General features: G+C 50.7%; 1 long non-coding RNA gene across 2 annotated transcripts; it reads right to left on the bottom strand.

Annotated features, from left to right (window-relative positions):
• Positions 1-963: 963 nt before the first annotated feature.
• On the bottom strand, positions 964-10,609 carry LOC145517646 (uncharacterized). 2 transcript variants are annotated; one of them, XR_014062227.1, is made up of 4 exons: positions 8,414-10,609; positions 8,019-8,155; positions 4,118-4,276; positions 964-1,224 (listed from the first exon to the last, which is right to left on the bottom strand). It is a non-coding gene; the product is annotated as an uncharacterized LOC145517646 (long non-coding RNA). The 2 variants fall into 2 exon arrangements; XR_014062226.1 differs by lacking the exon at positions 964-1,224 and having other exon boundaries at positions 2,364-4,276.
• Positions 10,610-11,175: the final 566 nt, after the last annotated feature.

The following is an 11,175-nucleotide window of genomic DNA, read 5'->3' as shown; positions in this document are numbered from 1 at the left end:
GGGCCGGGGGCCGGGGACTGGGGGGCCGGGGGCCATGGGCTGGGGGCCGGGGGCCAGGTACTGGGGGGGCCGGGGACTAGGGGGCTGGGGCCGGGAGGCTGGGGGGCCGGGGGCTGGGGGCCGGGGACTGGGGGGCCGGGGGCCGGGGACTGGGGGGCCGGGGCTGGGGGGCCGGGGGCCGGGGGCCGGGGCCTGGGGGGCTGGGGGGCTGGGGGTTGGGGGCCGGGGGCCATGGGCTGGGGGCTGGGGGCCGGGGACTGGGGGGCGAGGGCCGGGGGCCTGGGGGTTGGGGGCCGGGGGCCGGGGGCTGGGGACTGGGGGACTGGGGGGGTCGGGGGCCGGGCGCCGGGGGGCTGGGGGTTGGGGGGCCGGGGGCCAGGGACTGGGGGGCTGGGGGCCGGGGGCCGGGGGCCATGGGCTGGGGGCTGGGGACTGGGGGGCTGGGGGCCGGGGGCTGGGGGGCTGGGGGTTGGGGGCCGGGGGCCATGGGCTCGGGGCCGGGGGCAATGGACTGGGGACTGGGGGGCCGGGGGCCATGGGCTGGGGGCTGGGGGCTGAGGGTTGGGGGCCGGGGGCCGGGGACTGGGGGGCTGGGGGTTGGGGGCCGGGGGCCATGGGCTCGGGACCGGGGGCTGGGGGCCGGGGACTGGGGGGCCGGGGGCTGGGGGGCTGGGGGTTGGGGGCCGGGGGCTGGGGGCCCGGCCTCCTGTCCTGGGCCAGCAAGGTTCACAGGAGTCTCCAGGATGAGCAGCCCTAGTGAGCTGCCTTTGAAGTGACATGCCGGGTTCGTGTCTATATTTAAACCAGAGTGAAAGACAATAAACCAGATGAAAGAGTTCGCTGAAAACAGCCTCCTCGGCAGTGGTGACGCCGGGCAGCCACGCTGTCTGGGCAAAGCGCGTGTTCCACTCACCTGTTTGGGTGGTGATCAGGCAGCAAAACAACGGGAGAAAAAATCCCCACTTTTTCACAAGGAGGTTTTACTGGAAAATCTTGTAATAAACAGAGTCGGAAGCATCGCAATCTCGAAACCGCCTTCCGTTCGCTCAGCGTTGTTTTCACAATCGGCCCCCTCCTCGGCCAGCGCCCTGAGGCCTGGCCACTGGGTCCCCTCCGGTGGGCGGTGGTCACAAGCTGCACCCCTGTCATCCGTCGGGGCTTAACTGTCCCCTCAAAATCGATGCACTGCAGCCCTAACCCCGCACCTTGGGTCTGGAGACAGGCCTGTAAGGAGGTGAGGTGGGGGTCACTCGGGTGGGTCCTGACCCCACAGAACTGGTGCCTCAGGCCAAGAGGAGGTGAGGACACGGGCAACGCGACCGCACAGGGCGGCGACCGCCTGGGGGCAGGGGAGCGGGCGGCACATGCAGGCCCAGGAGGGCGGCCTCGGGAGGGCCACCCTGGTGCCACCGGCCAGCCTCCAGGACTGAGGGCGGACAGCTTTCCTGACTTCAGCCACCCGTCTGCGGTACTATTTGTGGCGGCCTTAGCACACCCACACCATCTTTCTAGAGACTTCTTTTTTTAAGAAAAAGGGAGCTTGAAGTCAGCGAGTCCCCCTCACTTCACAGACGAGGAAAGTGAGCCCCTAAATCTGTGATGCACCTGAGCTCAACCCACAACTACTGAGCAAGTTGACGGGCTCCCCCTTCCAGGAGGCTCCCCAGGCCAGCGTGAGAACTGAGGGTGCCGGGGGCAAGTTCTGGTCACACTTTAAAGGGAGACAGCAGGATCTGCCAATAGATCAGATGTGGGCCAAGTCCCAGGGCCTGGCTGCAGAGACCCGAGGTCCTGGGCTCAGACAAGGTTCCCAAGGTCCCGGGTGGGCCGCGGGGTCCGGGAGAAGCCAAGAGGGAGCGTGGGGCTGGTGAGAGGGGCGCAGGCGAGGCGAGGACCCTGGGACGGCTGAGACGCAGGTTCTGGGCCGGGACTTGTGCCCCTCAGGCGGCATGCCCAGCCCTCGGTGCGGGAAGAGCTACAGGCCACTCCTCCGCCCCGTGTTCCCTCATGAATCCTACTTCTGCATGTTACAGACCCCATGACATGTTCTCCTAGTTTTGGTTTAGACAGGCTTTTAAAGCAATTAAAAATAAGAAAAAACGTCTTTGATTTATATTCTAATTTTTAAAACATTCAAAAAAAAATAAAAAATAAAACATTCAGTGTTCTTCAGCATGTGTGTAGGTAATAATTTCCACCTAGCATCTTCCCCTTTGAAAATCTTCCTTGAACATTTCTTATAACATAGGTCTTTGTTTGCTGGAAATGAATTGCCTCAGCTTTACTTTATCTGAAAACACCTATACTTTACCCCCTCATTTTGGAGAGCTATGCTGACTTGGTAAAGAATTTCAGATGGGCAATTTGTTTTAGTACTAAAGATGTTTATCCACTGTCTTTGGCAAGGTTAGTCCTCCTACAATTTCCACTCATTAAATCCACCTGTTTAGGCTACAAATAAGTTCAATACATCTTCTATGAGATAGCCATTCAAATACTTGAAGAGCAGTATTATTCAACAGTATATTAATTGAAAGACTCAGTGCCAAGGTGTCAGGTACTGTCACATGAAACCGGCGTAATTCTCGCTTTCCGAGACGGTGTGGCAGGTGAACCTCCACGGAGCCAGCGAGGCCTGGCTGGTGAGGCTGAGTCAGGAGTAGCCGCCCTACTCCAAGGGGAACCCCCACCCCAGCCTCACTCAGCATCGTATGTCCTGGTGAGAAGAGGCCTCAGAGACCGGCCAGGCCTTACCCAACTGGCTTGAGGCTGAAGAGGCTTAGAATGTGGGGAATTTATACTGGAAGCCTGAAAGTGAAAGTGAAGTTGCTCAGTTGTGTCTGACTCTTTGTGACCTTATGGAGTGTAGCCTACCAGGCTCCTCCATCCATGGAATTTTCCAGGCAAGAGTACTGGTGGGTTGCCATTTCCTTCTCCAGGGGATCTTCCCGACCCAGGGATCGAACCCAGGTCTCCACATTGCAGGCAGACCCTTTACCATCTGAGCCACCTGGGAAGAGCCACTGGAAGCCTGGCTGGAGCCTTTTGGGTTCACGGCCCTGGATTTAATGGAACGAGATCCCGGCAGGGCGAGGCACAAGGTAGGGGAGGACTGGGGACCAGTGCTCGTAAACAGCACACGTGCTCAGAGCAGGGACCCCGGACATTCCAGGACGTGGGTCAGCTAAGGCACCAGCTCTGAACACCTTCTGAAAGTGCACTTCGGGGTGACCTCCTCCAGAGCCCCTGTGTCCGCTGGGAGCCCTGGTGTCTCCTGCACCCACCCTGACTCCTGACCCAGGAGTTCTGCCCTGGACCCGCCTGTCTTCCTGGCCAGCGGGATCCATCCCTCCGTGCCTTCTCGTGCTCACAGCCCTGGGGGTCCTGAGTGGTACATCCAGCTTCTTCAAACCCAAACAGAAACGTCGGGCTGCTGGGCGCGATAAGGATGAATGCTGGTAAGTGTCCTCTCAGACGAGGCTGACGGAGGAAGGGCCCCCTGACCACGGGGCCCGGCCGGGGCGCAGGGTCTAGGGGCAACGGGTTCCCGGCGCCTGGGCACGTCCATGCCGGCGTCAGGAGGTGGGCGAGTGGCTGGGCGCTGGTGGGGGCTGCTCACATCACCAGCAGGCGAAGACGGCTCTGTTCTTCAACACACGGCAGTTTTCGGAGGTTCCGAGAGGAGCCTGCAGGCGCCATCCCCGGGGTCGGTGTGGGCAGCACTTCGGGCACCGTCTCCAGCGCGGTGGGCTCCGTGCTCGGAGCTGAGCCAGCCCTCGGGGGACGGCCTCGGGGACACTCCCCCCGCCGCCGCCGTCTCCTCACAACCATCTCCTCTGACGAGACGGAGGTTCTGTGTGAAGCCACTGGACTGGGTGGAGGGGCCGGGCGGGTCTGCCCTCCCCGCTGACCGTCAAATCCAGGGCCGGGGTCCCGTCTGAGCACAGGACCACCTTGTTTTTGAGAAGCAGCTTACGCTCCCATTTCCGCTCCATTTGGCTCCATCTCCACTGCTTCTCACACAGCCCACCTTCGGGCCTGCCTCTGTCCAGCCTTCGGACCCGACCGTCCCTGTTGAATCGTTTCTCATTCCTTTGGGATTGTTTTTCCTTTTTACCTTTAAGTCTGATGCTTAATTCATGTTCAACTTCTCTTCCTCCTGGAGTTTTTCTTTAGCTGCCTCTCACATTTTGGTGTGAAATTGTTACTATTCAGCTCTCGAGTTTTTCTAATTTTTGTGATGGTTTCTTCTTTGACCAACGTGTTCTTCAGAAATCTGGTGTAAAATTCACAAACGTACGTTATTTTTTTAAGTTACCGTCTCATCACTGATTTCTAATACAGTTTTATTGTGGTTAGGGAATGTGATGCTGATTCTTTGTTATTTCTTGACACTTGCTTTGTGGCTACTATATGGTTAATTCTCTATCTAACGATTGTAGGCTTCTATAAATTTCTGCCAGATTGCTTTTTAATTGTGCTTTTCAAATTTTCTTTAAATTTTATAATTATTTTGGCTTCTTAATCCATGAATACTGAGAAGAATGTGTTTTTTTTAAAAATTACCAATCTGACTGTGGATTTCAGCAGTTTTTAAATTATATATCTTGAGATTATATCATTAAGTGTACCCTAAGTTTAGAACTATTTTATCTTCCTTGAGAATTATTACTTTACCATTACATAGTAACTATTTTTATTCCTGAGCACATTTTGCTTTAAAGTCTCCTTTATTTGATATCAAATTAGCACTACTGCCTTCATCAATATTCTCGTGGCATACTGTTTTAATTGTTTATTTTCTCCCTGGCCTGGCACTCTTTTGCTTTCAATCTTTATGAATCTTTATCTTTTAGGACCTGTGCATGCCTAGGCACTCAGTCATGTCTGACTCTTTGTGACCCCGTGGACTGTAGCCCGCCAGGCTCCTCTGTCCTTGGGATTCTCTAGGCAAGAGTACTGGAGTGAGTTGCCATGCCCTCCTCCAGGGGATCTTCCTGACCCAGGAATCGAACCCGCATCTCCTGGCTCCTGCACTGCAGGCAGATTCTTTACCTGGTGGGCCATCAGGGAAGCCCATTTAGGACCCAGAAATAACATATTTAAAAATACCATGTACATGGAATTTGTTATGGTTCTAATCTGAGGTTCTATTTTATCTGAAAACATTGTGATATTGTTTTAATTCACTTAAAAATATTTTTACTTTCATGTTCACATTTTCTATTTACTTTTTTATACTTCACTTTCCCTCAAATTAATTCCACTGTTTAATTCCTCACCAACATACACTGATTTGAAAGTTTTCTATATTTTTCTTTTAAAAAAAGGGCAATTTTTCATTTTTAAATAATTTAAGACATATAAAGTTTCAAAAAATTGTAGGAAGGATTCACGTATTCCTTCTCTTCACCCAACTTTTCCAAATATTAGTCATTGCACAATGACCCAAACCAGGAAATCCACATTGAAGAGATTTATTATTAATGCATCTGCAGATCTTATTCCAGCATCACCAAGTGACCATGGAGGTCCTTTTCCTGGCTCAGGACCACCCAGGACCACACGTCTCAGGTAACTGTCATGCCTCCAACCTGGGACACTGCCTGGTCATCTGTGACTCTACACTCTGGAGACGATTAGTGGGCGATTACTTTGTGGACTATCCCTTAGTCATGCTTGTTTCATGTTTCTTTTTGATTAAATTTAAGTTATGAGTATGGCTTCTCTGACATTTTCGCCAAAAAGTATGCTGCCAGTTGGCAAACTAGAGGTGTTTCGTTCCAAATACTGTGCTTACCACATCCCGTTCTGGCCATACCTCCTGATTCACAGTGGGACGAGGTCAGCCCCAGGCAGCCCGCTGCCTCCCACAGCCCAGAAAAGCTGCTGGGGTGGCTGCTGGGGCGGCCTCTTGGGAGCTGGTCTGGAGAATTGAACTTGAGATGGTCTGGTACTACTCAGAAGGGCGGGTTATTCAAGTGTAAGATCCAGTGAGGTGTGCTTCCCTCTGGATATTAAACCATATTCTAAATTGTTATTGCAGAAATCCAGTAACTTTGAGAAAGAACCTCCTTTAATGGAGCTGGGGACCGATCAGAGCTGCTCCTTTTACCAGAATTTATTTTGAGGCAGAAAATTTTGACTTTGCTCAGTATTTGATTAAGTCTTAAAAATCATGCAGGCAACTTATAAGGGGATCTAGACCCCAAGAACAAAGACAATGACTTTCCAAGGGCCTCAGGAGCAAGGCAAACAGAAATCAGCTTGGACCTCCTACCTCTGGTTTGCACCGACTGTGAGAACAAGGTCACTGGCAGAGAAGTCAACCGTCTGGTGCTTGAGGCAGGACTGACTGTGCCACGTCTGTGCCCCTGGAAAACATCTGAGTACTGAGAGAACACGTGCCAGCCAATCTTGTAGCCTGGAGACGCGGTTGTACTTTGAGGCTTCATTTATTTGGCATCTTTACTGAGCAACTACCAGCACTTGCCTACGGTTACGATTCCACTTCTGGTGCTTTTCTGCCTCGGAAGCACCCGGCAACCTAGAGCCCTGCATGTGTTGTCTCAGCCCGGCCACTTGCTACAGATGAGTCAACAGATGCATCAAGAGGTGAAGTGCTCCCGGCTGCTGCAGAGCTGAAGCAGAGGCTGGAGAGAGGGGCCGCCCGGAGCCTCCTGTGCCATCCTTCACCCACTCACACGGGGCTTCCTCTGCTCTTCCTGACCGCGGGCATGGAAGGCATCCATCCACGGCCACCTCCCGCCTAAAATGAGCCTTTAAAGCCCGAAACCCTCCTCTAAGCACTCCCCTAGCTGCATCCTCCCAATTTTCTTTTTTCATTCAGTTCATTTCCTTTCCATTTCGTTTCAAAGTATTTTCTAAATTCTCTGGTGATTTCCTCCTTGGGTTACTTAGAAGTATGTTAACTTCCAAATATTTAGCTTTATTTTATTGACTTCTAATAAAAGTTAACACAGTTTATTGACTTAATTCTCCATACGATGTACGTATGTCGTGCGTTAGATTTGTCTGCAGCCCCGTGTAACGTCAGTCTATCCTGGTGAGTGTTCTATGGACCTTAACGGCGTGTATCCTACAGGTGCTGAATGCAGTCTCATGAATGCACTCAGGTTAAGACAGGGGTGGTACCACTCAGAACCTACGTCTTTCCTGATTTTTTTTTGTCCAGTTGTGTCAACTGCTAAGGAGTTCAACACTCTCCAAATATGGTAATATCAGAATTGCCCATTTCTCCCTTTCTCATCTTTTCTGCATGTATTTCAATGCTCTATTTGTTCTATTATTAGGTCAGACACATGCACAATCATCTTTTTGAATGTTTTATAATTATGAAAAGTCCTTCCTTGTCTCTGGTGACATTTTTGTCTTGAAATCTACTTTATCTCATATTAGTAGAGCCACTTCAGCCTTCTTCATGCTTAACTGTTTGCATGGTGTACTTTTTCCATCCAGTTACTTTCAATCTAGGCTTCCCCTGTGGCTCAGCTGGTAAAGAATCCGCCTGCAATGCAGGAGACCTGGGTTTGATCCCTGGGTTGGGAAGATCCCCTGGAGAAGGGAAGGGAAAGGCTACCCACTCCAGTATTCTGGCCTAGAGAATTCCATGGACTGTATAGGCCATGGGATCGCAAAGAGTCGGACACGACTGAGCAACTTTCACTTCACTTTCAACCTATCTGTGGTTTTAACTATAAAGTACATCTTTTTTCTGTCTTTAAATATAAAATGAATCTTCTGTATACAGCATAATTTGGGTTTATGTTGCTTAATATACATTTTGACATCCTTTTTGCCCTTTTAATTGACATGTTTAGCCTATTAATGTTTAATGAAACTATTGCTATGGTTTTGTTTGGGTAAACCACTCTATTTTTTGTTTTCTATTCTTTCAAACCTTTTAAATATTATTTGAATACAAAATATTATTTCAATTGTAATTGAATTTTTCAGTTTTCCTATTGCTTTTCAGCTGTATTTCTCTATATAGTTACCTTAGTGATTGTTGTCAGATTACTGTGTATCCCCTTTGCACAGTCCATTCGCAATCAATACGTTATTTCATGTAACTTGTAGAAATCTTGCAACTGTTACGTCCACATCTTGTTCTCTCACGTTACATCTACAAATGCTATAAACCCACGACAAAAATTGTTAGTTTTTACTCTGAACAATCAGATATGTTATGTGTATATCATATGTATTATAAGTCTTAACAGAAAAGCAAACAAAAATTCTTTGCATTTCCTGAGATGTAGTTACACGATGTGTGCAGGTGTCTGTACAAATACTGAGGTGTACCCGCCATCTCAGACGCCCTCCGCCCACCGCTGAGGAACCGAGGACTCATCAGATGGCACCTCCTCTCAGTTGGAAGAACTTCCTTTACCATTCCTTACAGTCCAGTTCTGCTGGCAACTCGTCCTCTGAGTTTCATCTGAAAATGTACTTTGCTTTCATTCTGGAAGAGTATTTTCACTTGATGTGGAATTCTGGTTGACTTCCGACACGGACGTCTCCCTCTCCTGGGTCTGCCGTTTCTGATGTGAGGCTGGAACGAATTCAAAAGTTGCTCACCTGAGAAAGCTTGTTTCTCTGCTGCTGCTACTGGATTTGCTCGTTATCTTTTTGCCTCTCTCTGTTATCCTTCTAGAAGTCCAGTTACACATGGCACACTATCTGACAACATCTAACACTTTATCCCAAATATTTTCCTCTCTATTTTACATTTTAGATCACACCCAGTGACCTGTAGACATTGGCCTCAGCTGATTTTTCTGTTCTCTTGAAAATGTCCTCCATTTTCCTTGTTCATGTGTTAGGTGATTTTGGGGTTTTAATTCTAGATCAGTTCAGCTGATCAGTCGTGTCCGACTCTTTGCGACCCCATGCCCTGCAGCACACCGGGCTTCCCTGTCCTTCACCAACCCCTGGAGATCAATTGCTAATAGCCTGGATCAGCAGCCGACTGTGGCTGGTTGGTCAGACTTACATGCAGAGTCCGTGCATGCTTCTTGACCATAGCTTTAATCTCAGGCTGCATCTTCGTCTTTTGCTCAACATTCATGTGTTCAGGGGTGTTGGCCAGAGAGTTAGGCAGCAGAATTTGGGGGTCTCATCTCTGGCTCCTTCTTTCCTAAAATCCCTCCTCTCTCTCCAGTAGGGGTGCTTTTCCAGACACACTCTTCTAAGAGCAGAAACACATCAGTTCCCCCCTGGCGCCCCTTGCCACCCTCCTCACCGTGCCAACTGCACCTGGCTCCCAGCTACAGGCCACAGAAACAGGAACTGCCCCAGGCACCGCGATCGTGAGTGGACATCACCTGCTCTGCCCACTCCTCAGGGCCCTCAGGTTGTTGCCTTATGAACGATGGCCAGGGTTCTTGGTTGTTAACCCCAACAGTCATCTGAGTGGATTTTACCCAGCAAGGAGAATTAGAACTCTACCTTTTGAAAGACTAAGCTTTACTCTGACAGTAATTATTTTCCCCTAAAACACTAATACTCCTAGGATGCATAAGCGAAATACCTGTATTTTTCTACGTAAGTTTGTCTCCTTTCATAGAGGTCATTTTTTTTCTGAGAGTTACTTTCAGAATATATCCACAACAATTTGGGAGGAAGGCCTGTTCTGCCTGTTGGAATCTGTGGCGGGTGCACAGCAGCAGCCATCAGCGCCCTCCTTATGCTGAGGTAAGACCACAGCTCCGATTCCTCAGGACATGACCCAGGAAAACCAAGCGCCTCAGCCCACATCTCCTTGTTTGGCAGCGCGTGCAGGCAAGTGGTGGTGCGCAGTGCCTCGTGGCCCCTCGCTGGGTCTGACACCCCCTCACCCTCCAGACATCTTTTCAATCACAAAAGGGTCCCCATCAGTCACCTCTACTAGTCCAACTGACTGTTGTCATTCAGTCACTTAGCCATGTCCAGCTCTTTGCAACCCCATGGACTGCAGCCCGCCAGGATTCCCTGTCCTTAACTATCTCCCGGGAGTTTGCTCAAACTCACGTCCATAGAGCTGGTGACGCCATCCAACCGTCTCATCCTCTGTCACCCTCTTCGCCGCCTGCCCTCAATGTTTCTCAGCATCAGGGGCTTTTCCAGCTGATTACACTTTAGTATCACTGAGCTGGGCTACTCAGTGGCTATCTTTGTATGTCTTTTCTGTTTAAAGTTTTACTATAGAAAATTTCAAATGTATGAAAAGTGAAGAAAATGATATATATATGTCTCTCACTTTAAGCTTAGTGAGGAAGGCGCACTGAAAGGCGAGATGGGCCTCGTGTGCCAGTTAGCCAAGCTGTGAAAGCCAACGAAAGGCTCTTAAAGGAAACGAAGAGCGCTGCCCCACTGAACACACGAGTGACAAGAAAGTGAAACAGCCTCACTGCTGGTACGGAGAAAGTGGAGGGGAGACCAGCCAGCCGCGTCATCCCCTTCAGCTGCCGTGTGATCCAGAGCAAGGCCCAGCTCTCTTCACCGTGAGGCCAAGGGGGGTGAGGCGGCTGTCGGAGAGGAGTGTGGGGCTGGCTCGCGGGGCTGCCAGGAAGCCGCGCCTCCGGGACAGAAATGCACCGCGAGGCACTGGGGCCGAAGCGCAGGCAGGTCTCCAGAGGACGCAGCCACGGTGACCACAGGGCGCCACCAGCCACCGTCCACTGGAAGGTTTGCCATCCAGGACTCTGGTGACTGGAGAGGCCAGCGCCGGCTTCTAAGCTTCCAAGCGAGGCTGACTCTCTTGGTAGCGGCTCTGGCAGCTGGGGACCAAGCGAGGCCAGTGCTCATTTACCATCTGAAAATTCTAGGGCCCTTAAGAATCATGTTAAATCTACTCTGCCTGTGCTCTGTAAATGGAACAACAAAGTTGGGATGACAGCATATCTATTTAGTGCATAGTTTATTATTTTAAAAAATTTCCTGGTGACTCAGATGGTAGAGAATCTTGCAGAAGACCCAGGTTTGATCCCTGGGTCAGGAAGATCCCTTGGAGAAGGAAATAGCAACCCACTCCAGTAATCTTGCCCAGAGAATTCCATGGACAGAAGAGCCTAGTGGGCTACAGTCCATGGGGTCACAAAGAGTCAGACATGACTGAGCAACTAACCCTTTTTTTTTTTTTTTTTTACTATTTTAAGCCCACTGTTGAGACCT

This window comes from Giraffa tippelskirchi, chromosome 8 (assembly GCF_054371585.1).
Source record: "Giraffa tippelskirchi isolate mGirTip1 chromosome 8, T2T-mGirTip1v1.2.pri, whole genome shotgun sequence".
NCBI classification, from domain to species: domain Eukaryota; kingdom Metazoa; phylum Chordata; class Mammalia; order Artiodactyla; family Giraffidae; genus Giraffa; species Giraffa tippelskirchi.
Note: the sequence above shows the minus strand (reverse complement) of the source record. Positions and strands in the feature narration are given on the sequence as shown.